The sequence below is a fragment of the Tachysurus fulvidraco genome, chromosome 1 (genome assembly GCF_022655615.1).
Source record: "Tachysurus fulvidraco isolate hzauxx_2018 chromosome 1, HZAU_PFXX_2.0, whole genome shotgun sequence".
In the NCBI taxonomy this organism is placed as follows: Eukaryota; Metazoa; Chordata; class Actinopteri; order Siluriformes; family Bagridae; genus Tachysurus; species Tachysurus fulvidraco.
This window is the reverse complement of record NC_062518.1, coordinates 17,444,184-17,455,201: the sequence shown is the minus strand read 5'-3', so window position 1 is coordinate 17,455,201 and position 11,018 is coordinate 17,444,184. Positions and strand designations below refer to the sequence as shown.

Genomic DNA, 11,018 nt, shown 5'->3' with positions numbered 1-11,018 from the left:
AGAGAGAGAGAGAGAGAGAGAGAGAGAGAGAGAGAGAGAGAGAGAGAGAGAGAGAGAGAGAGAGAGAGAGAGAGAGAGAGAGAGAGAGATGAAGGAAATGAAGGAGTGAAAAGCAAAACGATATAACATAGGACATGGAAAAGGAAAGAAGAGACTGAGCAGGCAATTAAAAAGGGAAAGAGAAAGAGAAAGAGAGGAGCAGGAGAAAAGTGTGAACAGAAGAATGAGCTGCACAATAAGACCTTGAATGAAACTTCACAATTCAGCTGTTTGTTTTTATTCCATTTTTAACTCTTTATTAGGAGAAAGAAGCAAACGGATGTGAAAGTGATCTGAATGTGAAATGAGTCAATGTCTAGAACAGAGTTTAACTCTTCTAATTATTCTCTCTTTCATGTGCTGTGTGTGTACTAAAGTTCTCCAGCTGGTGCCACTGTTGGACTGTGACCGTATCTAGGTTGCCAGATTGATTATAAACGAATCAATAGTTATAATAAAACTGTGTTCTAACGCTTTAGACCTGTTTAAACATGACCAGAATCTGGCAACCCTGTAGAGAATTTCATATCAGAATTTCAAATACAAATGAATCTGATTTATTTTCTTCATGTGATTCTAGTGGTTAAGGGTTGTTGATGGGAAGGTTTGGGTTCCAGCTCCAGCACTGCTAAGCTGCCACTGTTGGGCCCTTGAGCAAGGCCCTTAACCCTCACTGCTCCAAGGGGTGCTGTATTATGACTGATCCTGCTCTCTGACCCCAAACTCCAAAGATGGGATATGTGAAGAAAGAAAGAAAGAAAGAAAGAAAGAAAGAAAGATAAAAAATGCTTGTTCTTTTAGAATGTGAAGTCTTTTTTTGTATTTAAAGGTGAATTATTTTCTTTTTGTTCCTAACTTATGAACAAATGAAAATGATAAAGCAAAGTGTTAAGTTGGGGCCTTAGCAAAAGTGTTTAATGTTGCTAAGAAAAACCTGTTTGTAAAATAAACTTGTGTCTGGATGGTGTGTGTGTGCGTGTGTGCGTGTGTGCGTGTGTGCATGTGTGTGTGTGTGCGTGTGTGCGTGTGTGTGTGTGTGTTTGTTTGATCTGTGTCCTTCTCTCTGTGGGCCACTGCACACCCTGGGGGCAGAGATTCATGAACATGGGCAACAGTCAATTACCATATAGATCTGTTAGACAAACAGGTTTTAATCTTAAAACCCAACTCTAACTGGGTAAAAGATCACCGACTCCTCTCCAAACTGGCAACCCAGCTCTGAAAACACGAATTAGTTTATATAATGTTTATTATTATGTTTCTGTTCCCTATACAGTGAACAGTATGTGGTTTGGGACACATGCACGTGTAAGCTGAATGATGTTATTATCATTAGTTAATAGTTGCAGTTAGTCAGAGATGTTGTGCAGCTCAGCAGTGTTCCTCTCAGCTCCTCTGAGAACATCATTACTCTTTAGGAGAACTTGGTCACAAGTGTCTCTCTGCTGGAAATCTGCAGGTTCTTCAGCGGACCAATCAGTACACAAACCTGTCAGAGGAAGTTTATCCTCCACTCACACAGGAAGTGATCAGAACTTGTCTGCTTTAGACAGTAGTGTTTAAAACGAACACTTTCATGTGTCAAAGTCAGAATCATCAGCTACTGAGACACTTCAGCCATCTCAGCTAATAACTGCCACTAATCTGTATTACGGACCTGCAGGAGCTGGAGGCTGCTGATTGGTCGGCTGCTTTAACGCCCACTATGACATCATCACCTGTCAGTGTGAATTTCAAATCTCCACCAATTCATCAGTGTGTTTCAGTAAAAAAACTGTTTCAGCTGTATAAAGGTCATAAAAAACACAAACCACACAAATGGGTATTAATACAAACTGTTACAGTGACTGATTTACTGATGTCATTAATACACACACCAATCATATCAGACTGAGTGCATTAATATAAGACCTGTGTGTATTAATAACTCTGTGTGTGTGTGTGGGTTGCATGTTTTCTCTGCACTTCTGAAGTCCGTGTGGTGTTTGTCCTTTTTTGTCTTTCATGTTGTGTTGTATTAGAAACTGACGGTGTGGATTTGAATATTAATGAGCTCATGTTTATGCAGTCTGCCTGAGTTAGTGACCTTTACTGACTCTTATAAAGTTTATCCACACGTCCTGCCTCCTGTCCTCCAGCTTCAAGCTTGAAGCTCTGTATTCAGTTCATCTCTGTGTGAGGGTTTTGTACTGAAATGACACACATCAGATCTCAGACGGAACAACACACTGAATCTCTGTTCAGAGTTTGTTAGGGGCGTGTCTCAGTCTGATGGAACTATAACACACACACACACACACACACACACACACACACACACACACACACACACACACACACACACACACACACACGTTTAGGTACTGACTTATGACTGAGATAATAAAATATTCATTAATCACTTTAAGACAAAGAGTCATTTTAATGGTTTAAACACAAAATCACAGAATGAACTGGATCCATAAACTCCACTGAAGCAGCTGCAGAACTTCCCCCCTGACGTACTGATGAAACTGTTGGACGTCAGTGTTTTATTATCGTTTCACTGCACTGTATGTCTCAACAAACCCTTAACTACATAAAGAACCCTTTGAGGAATGCTTTGAGGAACCCTTTGAGGAACCCTTTGAGGAACGCTGTTCTACTAGTGTAGAAAGGACAGATGAGAAGCAGAGGAGAATCAGGCGGCTAAGGTGTGTGTTTGTGTAACACACTGCTGTGGGACACTTCAGAGCTCCTCTTTGTGTAGTGAAGGTTCTCTCAGATAGAAAAACACATTTTTTTTAACACAGAACCTTTACGGACATTTGGGACCTTTTAGCTGGAGTGTATTCCCTCTTTCCTGTACGATTCTTTCATTTTTCTTCCCTCGCTCTCCCCCTCTCTCTTCCTCTGTCTTCCCTCCTTTCTCCTCAGCACTCCTGCACTCGGCCCCTTCAGAAGATTCTCTCTGTGTTTGCTGGATGAACACTGATGGGGTTATACACTAACAGGAAGCTCATCAGTGTTCAGTAAGGAGTGTGTAGGGTTAAAGCACACACACTCATCAGTGTTCAGTAAGGAGTGTGTAGGGTTAAATCACACACACTAAAGTGTTCAGTAAGGAGTGTGTAGGGTTAAATCACACACACTAAAGTGTTCAGTAAGGAGTGTGTAGGGTTAAATCACACACACTAAAGTGTTCAGTAAGGAGTGTGTAGGGTTAAATCACACACACTAAAGTGTTCAGTAAGGAGTGTGTAGGGTTAAAGCACACACACTAAAGTGCACTTGTTAAGAGGAATCACTCAGAGTCACTCATGACTTCTTCAGTTTTCTTTTTCTCCTCTGTCTCTCACTGCTTTAATTCTCTTCCTTCTCCTTATTTCTCCTATTACTCATTCTGTCTGCATGTGTGTGTGCGTGTGTGTGTGTGTGTGTGTGTGTGTGTGTGTGTGTGTGTGTGTGTGTGGAGAATCTGCTGTTGTGTGCATTATTTTCCTTTCTCTCATGCTCTCTTCCTGATTTCTTTGCTCTCATTATTTCATTTTTTTGTCGTCTTTTTTCCCTCTCCCCCATTCTTTCACTCCCTCTTCTGCTTGCTTCCTCTCTCTCTCTCTCTCTCTCTCTCTCTCTCTCTCTCTCTCTCTCTCTCTCTCATTCCCCTGCTCTTTCTTTCACACCTCCCCCTAGCCTGCATTTTCTTTTCTTTTTTCTATTTCATCTTTGTTTCTACATCCTTCCATGTTTGCCTTCTTTATCTGACTCTGTTGTTTTTTTCAGTAGCATCTTCTTTCCATTCTTTTTCTTCTTCTCTCTTTTCTTTTGCTCCACTTCCCATATTCCACTCATCCCTGCTTTCTGCTCACTCCTTTCCTGCCATCTTGATGATGGAGAATGTTATCGTCTCATCACCTGTGTGTTGTGGTTTATGAAGAGCACACTGCAGGTATCTCTCTCTCTCTCTCTCTCTCTCTCTCTCTCTCTCTCTCTTTCTCTCTCTCCCTCTCTCTCTCTCCTTCTGCCTGATGTGACGTAATGAAGAAAGAAAGGCCCGTCTGTGTGTGTGGTGGGAATCTGCTGCTACGTGCATGGACTCTGAAACAGATGAACACCACAGAGCGAATGCAGAGGAGCATGCAGGATGGGGTGCGAATACTTATAAACACCAGCTATTAATAACAGACGAAAAGAAAAAGAATCTGAGCATCTAATCACTGATCAATGCAGTCAGTACACACACCTGTCTTTCTGTCTTACTGTCTGCCTCTCTCTCTCTCTCTCACACACACACACACACACACACACACACACACACTTGTACACACGCACACACACATTCAGCTTTTCTCTTTCCCTCTAGCTTTCTCTTTCACACACACACACACACACACACACACACACACACACACACACACACACACACACCCTCCCTCCTCCTGCTCGCTACCTCTCTCCTCTCACACACTCACGCGCCGTCGCTCCTTTACCTCATTCTCTCTCTCTCTCTCTCTTCTGCTACATTCTGGATCTCCAGCTTCCTCTTCCTCTTCTCCTCGGTGTGTCGGAGGCTCAGCACGATCCAGTAAAGCAGAGGTAACGCTGCATCCATTCTTCCTGTAGATTTATGTACAGATGCAGAGTGTGATCGTGACAAGCAACAGATCGGGATGCGCAGGGCTGCTGGATATCGTGTGTGTGTGTGTGTGTGTGTGTGTGTGTGTGTGTGTGTGTGTGTGTGTGTGTGTGTGTGTGTGTGTGTGTGTAAAAGGATACATTTCTTCATGCTGTATAATGAGGAGCCACTGCATGAGGAATGTGAGAACCGAGAGCTGCTTAAACAGAGGTGTGTGTTGGTGTGCTGATTGAGGGACTAAATTAGAGGTGGGGCAGATAGATTTGGGGTAGGAGGGTAAAATGGAGAGAGATGATTAGAGAGCATGCAGATAAATGTACTGTAAGAAAGGTTTATGGCTTGCATGGTGGACTTTTTATCTGATTAAATAGAGCCGGGGGATGTGGGGGTATTTATATACAGCAGGGGAGTTTAGGGTAACTTGTGGCGCTTTGGGGTAATAAGATGAATAAATCAGCACGTCTGATCAAACTGAGGTGACTGATCTAAATGTCCATGGAGTTAGGAGTGGAAGAGAGAGGTTTAGGTTAGAGGTCCAGTCCAGTGTTGTGTGTGTGAGATACAGAGTGTGTGATACAGAGTGTGTGATACAGAGTGTGTGATACAGAGTGTGTGTGTAAGCAGCACATTCACAGGCTTTATACAATGCTGTTATTAAAGAGATTAGACACGAGGACGTGTGGCCTGAATCAGACGAGCGAGAGGCAGGTAAATTAGAGGCAGATCCTTTAGTGTGGAGGTTATTAAAGTGTGAGTTAGAGAGCAGTTTGTTGAGTTACATCAAGGATTTCAATTCCAGTCCAGAGGATTTGGATGAATTAAAGGAGGTTTTTAATGCGTTGGATGAACGTTTGTTTGGTTGGACTTGGGTTTGAGGAATGTGGTGTGAAAGAATCTAAAGAAAATGTGATCAGTGTGTGGGGAAGTTTAAAGAGTGTCAGATGTGAATTTGTGCAGGAGATAAATAAAAAAACACGATATACACACACACACACACACACACCATGCACACACTCACTCACACACACACACACACACACACCATGCACACACTCACTCACACACACACACACACACACACACACACACCATGCACACACTCACTCACACACACACACCATGCACACACTCACTCACACACACACACCATGCACACACTCACTCACACACACACACCATGCACACTATCACTCACACACACACACACACCACCAAGCCACCCACACAACCCCACACACAAACCACACCCACACACACACCAGCAAAAACTCACTCAACCCACAACACACCACACACAACACCCCACACTACCAACACACACACCAACACACACACACACCACAACACACCACAACACCATGCAAACACTCACTCACACACACACACACACACACACTCACTCTCTTTCTCTCTCTCTCTCTCTCTCTCACACACACACACACACACACACACACACACCATGCACACACTCACTCACACTCACACACACACACACACACTCACTCTCTCTCTCTCTCTCTCTCTCTCTCTCTCTCTCTCACACACACACACACACACACACACACACACACACACACACACACACCATGCACACACACACACACACACACACACACCATGCACACACTCACTCACACTCGCTCACACATACACTAACACATGCGCGCACGCATGCACGCGCACACACTCACTCATACACATACGTGTGCACACAAGCGTGCACTCACTCACAAACACACATTCACACAAGCACACACACTCATGTACACACTCACACTCACTCACACAAACACACACTCTCTCACTCATACACATACGTGTGCACAAGCGTGCACTCACTCACACAAACGGACAACACACATACGCACGCACACACATGCATGTATTTACTCACACACACACACACACACACACACACACACACACACACACACACACACACACACACACACACACACACACAAACAAACACTCACACATTCACACAAATAAACAAGAGGGGACTGAATATGGAGCCCTGAGGGACACCTGAGGATTCACTCTAGAGGGAATGGAGAGAATCTGAGTCAATAAATCTGGCTGCTCGGAGTTCCAATGATCTAATAATGACCTTTAACAACCTTATTCATGTTCATTATATAAGAACTGAAGTGAACTTTACAGTTTGTGTTCATTAGAACCATGTTACGTCACAATATCAGCTCATCGACACTGTGGTGTGGAAATGATGGGGTTTGGTTAATAACATACTGGTAAATTATTAAAAGATGTTTTTAAATCAGGGAATTGATTACAAAAATTACAGTAAAAGTTCATCATCTCTTATTATTCATCTCTTCTACAAGCATCACAAGGAACAGCTAAGCTCCTTTAAAGGTTCTTCAGTTTGTTAGATCTAAAGTTCCACACTCGACTGGCAGAAACTCTGTAGAACCCTTTCTTAAAGCTACAGTAACAAATAAAGCTCAATGAAAACGTCGGTTTCTTATCGCAAAATGTGTGGTGGCTTTGCATTTAATGTCTCTGGTGTGTCGTTCAGGGAAACAATGAAATACAGAAATATAACTTTAATAACTAAGGGGGGAGCACAGTGGCTTAGTGGTTAGCACGTTCGCCTCACACCTCCAGGGTCGGGGGTTTGATTCCCACCTCTGCCTTGTGTGTGTGGAGTTTGCATGTTCTCCCCGTGCCTCGGGGGTTTCCTCCGGGTACTCCAGCTTCCTCCCCTGGTCCAAAGAAATGCATGGTAGGTTGATTGGCATCTCTGGAAAATTGTCCGTAGTGTGTGAGTGTGTGAGTGAATGAGAGTGTGTGTGTGCCCTGTGATGGGTTGGCACTCCGTCCAGGGTGTATCCTGCCTCGATGCCCGATGACGCCTGAGATAGGCACAGGCTCCCCGTGACCCGAGAAGTTCAGATAAGCGGTAGGAAATGAATGAATGAGTGAACTTTAATAACTCACTAATGATATCACTTTAAAATTCATAAAACTGAGTTACACAAGGATAATAAGCACTAGTCTTCAGGAGTGAATATTTTATGGATAAAATGAAGAATTAAGTAAAAGTTTGTGTGTGTGTGTGTGTGTGTGTGTGTGTGTGTGTGTGTGTGTGTGTGTGTGTGTGTGTGTGTGTGTGTGTGTGTGTGTGGAGATGGAAGTTAGATCGGCTGAATTTTGAATTCACATAAAAGTAACCAAGGTGACAGATCAAACAGCTATGAGATTTTCTGTGTGTGTGTGTGTGTGTGTGTGTGTGTGTGTGTGTGTGTGATTGTTTGTGTCTTTGCTACACAGTGATGTCATTTGCTAGACTTTGAACTGAAACACCAGGCATTCAGAGCCACAGGTGGCAGCGATGAGTCACACACACCTGGGCCGGATGGACTGTGTGTGTGTGTGTGTGTGTGTGTGTGTGTGTGTGTGTGTGTGTGTGTGTGTGTGTGTGTGTGTTTACTTTTTGCTGGCTTGTGTGTCAGTGCTGCAGGTGTTAATGTGTCACTCAGTCACCTGTACAGGTAAATCATTCTGCTCTCATTTCACTGAAACCTTCAGCTCTCTTCATGCATCAGTTTCTCCTGATAAATCGGACATGCTGTGAGGATTAGACAGATCAGACTCTGTGAGGATTAGACAGATCAGACTCTGTGAGGATTGGACAGATCAGACTCTGTGAGGATTAGACAGATCAGACTGTGAGGATTAGACAGATCAGACTGTGAGGATTAGACAGATCAGACTCTGTGAGGATTAGACAGATCAGACTCTGTGAGGATTGGACAGATCAGACTCTGTGAGGATTAGACAGATCAGACTGTGAGGATTAGACAGATCAGACTCTGTGAGGATTAGACAGATCAGACTGTGAGGATTAGACAGATCAGACTGTGAGGATTAGACAGATCAGACTCTGTGAGGATTAGACAGATCAGACTCTGTGAGGATTAGACAGATCAGACTGTGAGGATTAGACAGATCAGACTGTGAGGATTAGACAGATCAGACTCTGTGAGGATTAGACAGATCAGACTCTGTGAGGATTAGACAGATCAGACTGTGAGGATTAGACAGATCAGACTCTGTGAGGATTAGACAGATCAGACTCTGTGAGGATTAGACAGATCAGACTCTGAGGATTAGACAGATCAGACTCTGAGGATTAGACAGATCAGACTCTGAGGATTAGACAGATCAGACTCTGTGAGGATTAGACAGATCAGACTCTGTGAGGATTAGACAGATCAGACTCTGTGAGGATTAGACAGATCAGACTCTGTGAGGATTAGACAGATCAGACTCTGAGGATTAGACAGATCAGACTCTGAGGATTAGACAGATCAGACTCTGTGAGGATTAGACAGATCAGACTGTGAGGATTAGACAGATCAGACTCTGTGAGGATTAGACAGATCAGACTGTGAGGATTAGACAGATCAGACTGTGAGGATTAGACAGATCAGACTGTGAGGATTAGACAGATCAGACTCCGTGAGGATTAGACAGATCAGACTCCGTGAGGATTAGACAGATCAGACTGTGAGGATTAGACAGATCAGACTGTGAGGATTAGACAGATCAGACTGTGAGGATTAGACAGATCAGACTCCGTGAGGATTAGACAGATCAGACTCCGTGAGGATTAGACAGATCAGACTCCGTGAGGATTAGACAGATCAGACTGTGAGGATTAGACAGATCAGACTGTGAGGATTAGACAGATCAGACTGTGAGGATTAGACAGATCAGACTCTGTGAGGATTAGACAGATCAGACTGTGAGGATTAGACAGATCAGACTGTGAGGATTAGACAGATCAGACTCCGTGAGAATTAGACAGATCAGACTCTGAGGATTAGACAGATCAGACTGTGAGGATTAGACAGATCAGACTCTGTGAGGATTAGACAGATCAGACTGTGAGGATTAGACAGATCAGACTCTGTGAGGATTAGACAGATCAGACTCTGTGAGGATTAGACAGATCAGACTCTGTGAGGATTAGACAGATCAGACTGTGAGGATTAGACAGATCAGACTTCACAGACATGCCCTGTCACTCAGACACTGCTGCTGAGTTCTCCATTCTGATTGGTGGTCAGGTGTTCTGCTCTGACCGTAGCACAGGTTTATATTAATGCTCTCGCTCTGATACGATATGGTTTCCATAGTAACAGCTCATTCACAGTCGGTAAACTGCTGCTGTATAAAAGGAACAACACACTGGGGGCATGAGGTTAGAGAAAATTAACCATTGTGTTGAGGTAACAGTAATCCCACTTCCTCCCAGCTCTTTTCCTCAGTGTAGTGTTCCTCTGACTCGTGATGAAACTCTGATCTAATTTCTCACTTAAGTGCCAACGATTTAATCAGTCCTGATATCAACCTGACATTCACTAATCCCCTTCTCTCTCTTTCTTTTATTTCCTCTTTCCATCTTGTCATGTTCCTGTCATTCTGACATCACCACAGAAGCTGTCATGACCTCTGTGTTTATCTCCTCCAGCTGATGACGTTTGGCTCCTCCTCCTTTGCCCTTTTAGCTGTCAATCACACGTTTCTGAGAGACTCTGTCTCTCACATTTATCCTTCATCACACAGCAGTCTTACAAAGCAGCAGATTGTTTGGATGTTCACTGATTGGTCAGGAGTTTGATCTTCTGAACCTCCTATTGGTTCTGAGAGATCTTCTCTTTAAGTCATTAGGTCCTACAGCTGAGTGTTTGGAATGCACCCATGGAGCTTGTTTGAGTAGATGTTGTGGTGGTTAATTACCCTTGACCTGCTAATTAAGCAGCAGGAGACTGGTGACTCATTAAAAAGTGCCCCGCCTTTATCACATCATCTCCTTATGAGGCAGGATGTGACCTCTGCATGATTAATCAATTTATTTATCCTATTAGCAACCACCCTCTGCTCATCACACACGTGTGTTTGTGATGGTGATTCATGAGCTCGCAGTTGATTTGGAGGCAGAGAGAGATTCGTCTGCTCTAATCAACCAGAGGCGCTTAGCATAAGGACACCTGAGTGTCTCTCCTGCAGTGTGGGAGACGTTTTTATGTCTTCTCTAGATCTAATCCTGATGACATCATTCAGTCCACACTCAGTTTGAAATGAACCACTGTTACGCATAACATAGACTCTATCCACTGTGTGTCCTAAATCAACTGTGTGTGTGTGTGGGTGTGTTTAAGTGAGCTTATCACTTAGTGTGTGCTATTTTTTTTAACTTATCTTATGATCCTGTGAAAGCTGCTGAGGTGAAGCTCAAGTGTGAGGAGAGATCAGTGTGTGTGTGTGTGTGTGCGCGTGCATGCTCACCTACTTGTTGTGAAATGTGTATCTGTTATCAGGAGAGTATTTGTCA

General features: G+C 43.6%; 1 protein-coding gene across 3 annotated transcripts in view; it reads left to right on the top strand.

Moving 5' to 3' along the window:
- Positions 1-4,449: 4,449 nt before the first annotated feature.
- The window catches only part of elfn2a (extracellular leucine-rich repeat and fibronectin type III domain containing 2a), a 61,283-nt gene continuing 54,714 nt past the window's right edge, over positions 4,450-11,018 (top strand). For all 3 annotated transcript variants that reach the window (XR_007144318.1, XM_027153584.2, XM_027153582.2), the window contains exon 1: positions 4,450-4,614. The gene's annotated coding sequence lies outside the window, so the exon portion shown is untranslated. The remainder of the gene's footprint in view (positions 4,615-11,018) is intronic.